Here is a 5,000-nt window from a genome sequence, read left to right as displayed (position 1 = left end):
TACCAGAGGCACGGGAAGAGACCGAAGTCATACGTCTGGCAATGCTTCTGAACGTGAAGGGAAAGAAATTTATTTATATTAAAAGCGTTGCTCTATTATTTAGTGGAGATTAAAGAAACACTCAAACAATAAAATTTTTAGAAATCAGAAAACTTTAGGCAAAAGATATGTTCCCTTTTTATAATCTGAACAATGACCAAAGTCAAACTGACAATTTAGATCAGAAAAATATTTCAGTACCTATGCTAGATTCCAGATAAGATTGTCGTACCTCATTAACCTCGGAAGTTATTGGGATCTTTGAAAGTTGAGTTGTTTTTCATGTTGGCGAGAAGACATGGAGTTGCTCTAAAAAAATTTCATAATTATTTCTCATAAGTTTTCATATTGTCTTATATTTCTATGGAATCATATCAGCTATATCTCAGATTTTTTTTATTATTATTACTATTAATTAAGGGTTTTTAACAATATTTTTTTTTAATCCGGTACAGGTTTTCTTTATGACCCCCAAACAATACAGTTCGTTCAACTTTTTAAAATACTTTCAAATCCTGTTTCTAAGAGAAAATGTTTATCAAAAGAAATTATTCCTTCTATCTATTTTCAGATTGAGCTTACCAAATGATTATATAAACCTATGAATATAATTTCGTCCAATGAGATTGAAACTGAATTAAAAACTAGCAATTGGAAAGGATTTTTCTCTTACCACTCAATACGCTAAGAACGTAAAGCGTCTGGAAGAGAAGAAAGCATCGGAAGTGAGCAAGGGAATAAAGAAGAGGACTAGACAGAAGACAAAGGAAACTATGGAAACGACATCTCCTGGGGCGTCGTGTATTTTGTAGAAGTTTTGCAGGATATCCGGATAAAGATGGCATAATGCTAAGAAGAGAAGGCTCTAGTATAAGCCACAAGAAGGCATATAAGCCTAAAGGAGTGTTGAGTTAGTGGGAGTCATTCATTAGTACATTAAACAAAAATTATATCCTATGTGGATTTTAGGAATTCTCGTCCCAATTGACGAGGTTAGTATGTATCCCACATTCATTTGATATGTTTATTCAACAAACTGTAAATAAAATTTAAAAACAAAATCGTGGATTCTTAAAAGAATATCATATTTTGGGCTTTTTAATAACTTGTCTCTTCTTTGTAGAGTGGAATCTGCAAGTTGTATGTTGTGATGGCATATCAGAAACGTCAATGCCTGGTGAGGTTGCACAGAGTAAACATTTAAGTGTCTGCAACCTCACCATCGGTGTGAGCTAAGGGGGCTTGGGAAATCTTTAGGTATACTTGCTGAGGGGAAAGGGGTCTTGGGCACTGATCATATGTATATATGGTCAGTTTCTAGCAGGCCATTGTCCCGCTAGCCATGACTGTCACTTTCCCTTGCATCTGCCAATCATGATTCGCCTTTAAACCTTAGAGCAACACTTGAATTCTTTCTTTCCTCCGTTGCCACATACTATTTTTCGCCTGCTGTTTCCCTTCATGAACGTGGGTTGCAAGGAGGCAAAGATGGTCCACTTTTTAAATATCAAAGTTCAATTTCAGTGCGATAAGCGAAAGATCGGTCGCTGCAGAATTTATTCTGCCTCTGGAACAGGGTTGACCTGGAAATGGTCTTCCATGAATCTCGCCTGTCCCCTGGAAATTTAGAGAGGAAATATTAAAGAAAAGGAAGAACCAAACGATATTCGGAGTTTTTTTTCTCTCTCTCTTTTTTCCTCTTACATCGTTTTCTTGAGAACTCTATTTGGAATTCACTTTCTTGAATTTATGTTGTTCCTCTAACAGAAATGCCTCGCTCGTTTGTGAGCATCTTTCTTCTTTCTTCTCTCCTCCCCCTCCTCCTCCCCCAAAGTGTCTTATTTCTTTTTCTCGCTCTTCGTCGCTTATTTCTTTTTTATGCTTTTGAAAAAAATATATATCTCCCTAATAAGGCTAATGAGGCAACGTGTCTAAATGGAAAACCATAAGCAAATTGCAGTTTCCTACGTCAGAATTTCTTCAGTTCACCTTGGCAAATTTCTTGAAGAATTTTTATTTAGCAAATTTGTGCTAGTTCACATGGAGTTGCAAAATTTAAAAAAAATTCATCTGATCTAAATATTTTCTTAAATGAATATCTAATCTGTTGATTCACTGCAAAGAGTTTTCTCAATCAATAAGACAGGATCTATCCTTCTTTGGACATACCGTATAAGTTAAGGGAAGGATATTACGAAAACGGGATTCTATTATTATTATTATTATTATTATTAGCTAAGGTAAGCTACATCCCTGGTTGGAAAAGCAGGAGGCTACAAGCCCAAGGATTCCGAGAGGGAAAATAGCCCAGTGAGGAAAGGAAATACGGAAACAGTGTTCTTGAGTGTACCCTTAAGCAAGACTACTCTAACCCAAGAAAGTGACAGACATTATCTATTCCTAGAATATCAACACAATATACGGATGATCATGGCTATATGAAACAGGGCCAAAACAATTACCATAAATCTAATTTTTTTTAGGAGTTTACCCAAACCCCCAAAAATACAGTCATTTAAAGAATCAGGACGGTAAGTTCCAGGGGCGATACGTATAGTCTTTAGGCTAGGACAAAACTAACTTCGTACAGCATACTTATATGTTTTAGACTTGGTTGTATGAGGCCCAGTGGAGAGAACATTTGGACTTGGGCTGGCCTGATTTAGTCAACGGATAGCCACGAGGTAGGAGTTAACTGTTGTAGACAATAGTTACTCGACAAAAGGAAAAAGTTTGAGTATAATTTTCATGTAATTATTATTGTTGTTTTTGTTGTTATTAAAACAAAGGTTGTGGCACGATATACATGTAGCTTTTGGAATAGGATGGATCAGCCATGAATAGGACCTTTATAATCTACTGCATAAACAACGTGAAAGGAAAACTCATTAAAATCATATTGGACCAATTTTCCCACCGTCTTTACATGTATTCAAAGTGTTAGTACAAAACTAAATGCCTTTTAATCGGGCAGCATCTGCTTTTCAATAGATAAGAGAACGACTGCAGCGGGAAAAAAATGACCACCAGATCTTATCGAATTCAATTCCATCGCGATATGCAAAGGATACGACGAACTATAATGTATTCATGCCTGGAACGCCATTGACCTGGAAAAGATCCTCCATGAATCAAACCTCTCTTCAGCAACTGATCAAGATGAAGACGTCAAAACAGCAATGGTAATACATTCTGAACCATTTCTACGTGATTTATTTATTGATTTATTATAAACTTTTCCCTGTGAAAGTAATATGGATCTTGGTTGTTTTATATCATATCCTACAAGAATTCAAACAAGTTTATCAGTGTGCTAACGTCAAGACTGTTACATTCTCTAACTAGAAGGGCACTTGGTAAAGAGCATACCTTCGCCACACCAAGCAGTCTTATATTGCTCTCACCTCCACTGCGTACTTTTACTTCAATCTATTTTCTACAAAATCTAAAGGATTTGCCCTTGGGCCTCACCCCCAAGTGTACACCAAGTTTCGCTTAAATTGATTCAGTAGTTTGTAGCGTAATGCTTTTCACAATGAAAAATAAACTAACAAAATATTTTGGATTTACTTAACATTGCGGTTATTTTCAAAGTACTGTTGCGTCCTTGTAATTTGATATACTTTATCCAAATATTACAGATTCATCGTGGGGTCATACCCAACATGACTACCAAGTTTAGTCAAAATCGGTCCAGTGGTTTTTGTGTAAAGTTGCTCAAAAACTAATAAACAAACGACTACAGGGGTGAATACATACCCTTCGATTTTGGCGAAGGCAAAATTCATTCTTCTTTTCTCATTTTATCTCAAATAATATAGCGATAGCATCATGGTAATATGATAACAAATGGGTGGTTTACTTAAGGCAAGAGGAAAATACTCGTGACCTCTACGTATATAAGCCAGGAATGTATCACTGCAAAATGTTCTTTCGGTAAAAGTAAAACAAAATGTGTTGTCACTATCAGACTGTCGGTGGTTGGTGAGAGAATACAGTTAATATATTCTGTAGTTTTGTTACGGCGTTGGTGAGACTCCATCCTTCTTGAAACATACCCAATCAACTACTATTTCTTTGAAGGCGCAGAAGTGACCGTAATTTTACCAAGACAGTTAATAGTTAACTTGACACGGCTAATACTGCCCGTCTTCTTCTGGAGTGCTTTTTCAATTATTAGTTTCCTCCTCCTCTTCTTCATCTTCAGTTTCGTAGTTTATTTCCCGATAGTTGTCCAGCATCTCAAACATTCTTCTTGCTTTCATTTTCACCCTACCTTTCTAGAAAAATCCTGACAGGCCGTACTTCGACTTTTAGATGCGACCTATTGGCTAAGGAATGATAGGAAAGGACACTGAAAATATTAATGCTTTAAGTTATACTCGCAATACTTGCATCTCATCATGAAACATCCATGCTGAGGACTGTGGCAGTTATTCTCTCTCTCTCTCTCTCTCTCTCTCTCTCTCTCTCTCTCTCTCTCTCTCTCTCTCTCTCTCTCTCTCTCTCTCTCTCACAAAATGCTGGCCTTGACCTCCACCCTTGGACATCGACAGCCTGAAAACGTCGTCCGTCGGATCTTATTGAATCCAATTTCATCAAAGTACGTGACACATCCATAGCTGCAAAATTTATTCGCCCCTGGAAGTCAGTTGACCTGGAAATGGTCCACCATAAATCACGGCGCTCCTTAGGATATTTGCAAAAAGGGAAAAAAGCAAGAGCCGACGCGTTTTCCAAATAAGTATTTCTTTTGCATACTCCACTGAGAACTTCTGCTTCAGTAAAGGATTTAAAAAAGGACAAATATTTGAAGATTGAGAAGATTAAAGATATATATATGTATATATGTATATATATATATATATATATATATATATATATATATATATATATATGTATATTCATTCATTCATATATATATATATATATATATATATATATATAATGTGTATATATGT

At 36.1% G+C, this 5,000-nt stretch overlaps 1 long non-coding RNA gene across 2 annotated transcripts in view; it reads right to left on the bottom strand.

Moving 5' to 3' along the window:
- LOC137640645 (uncharacterized) overlaps window positions 1–5,000 on the bottom strand; it is a 770,193-nt gene that overhangs the window by 499,137 nt on the left and 266,056 nt on the right. The window lies entirely within an intron of this gene.

The sequence above is a fragment of the Palaemon carinicauda genome, chromosome 5 (assembly GCF_036898095.1).
Source record: "Palaemon carinicauda isolate YSFRI2023 chromosome 5, ASM3689809v2, whole genome shotgun sequence".
In the NCBI taxonomy this organism is placed as follows: Eukaryota; Metazoa; Arthropoda; class Malacostraca; order Decapoda; family Palaemonidae; genus Palaemon; species Palaemon carinicauda.
The sequence above is the reverse complement of the archived record's forward strand: the minus strand, read 5'-3'. Positions and strand labels throughout refer to the sequence as shown.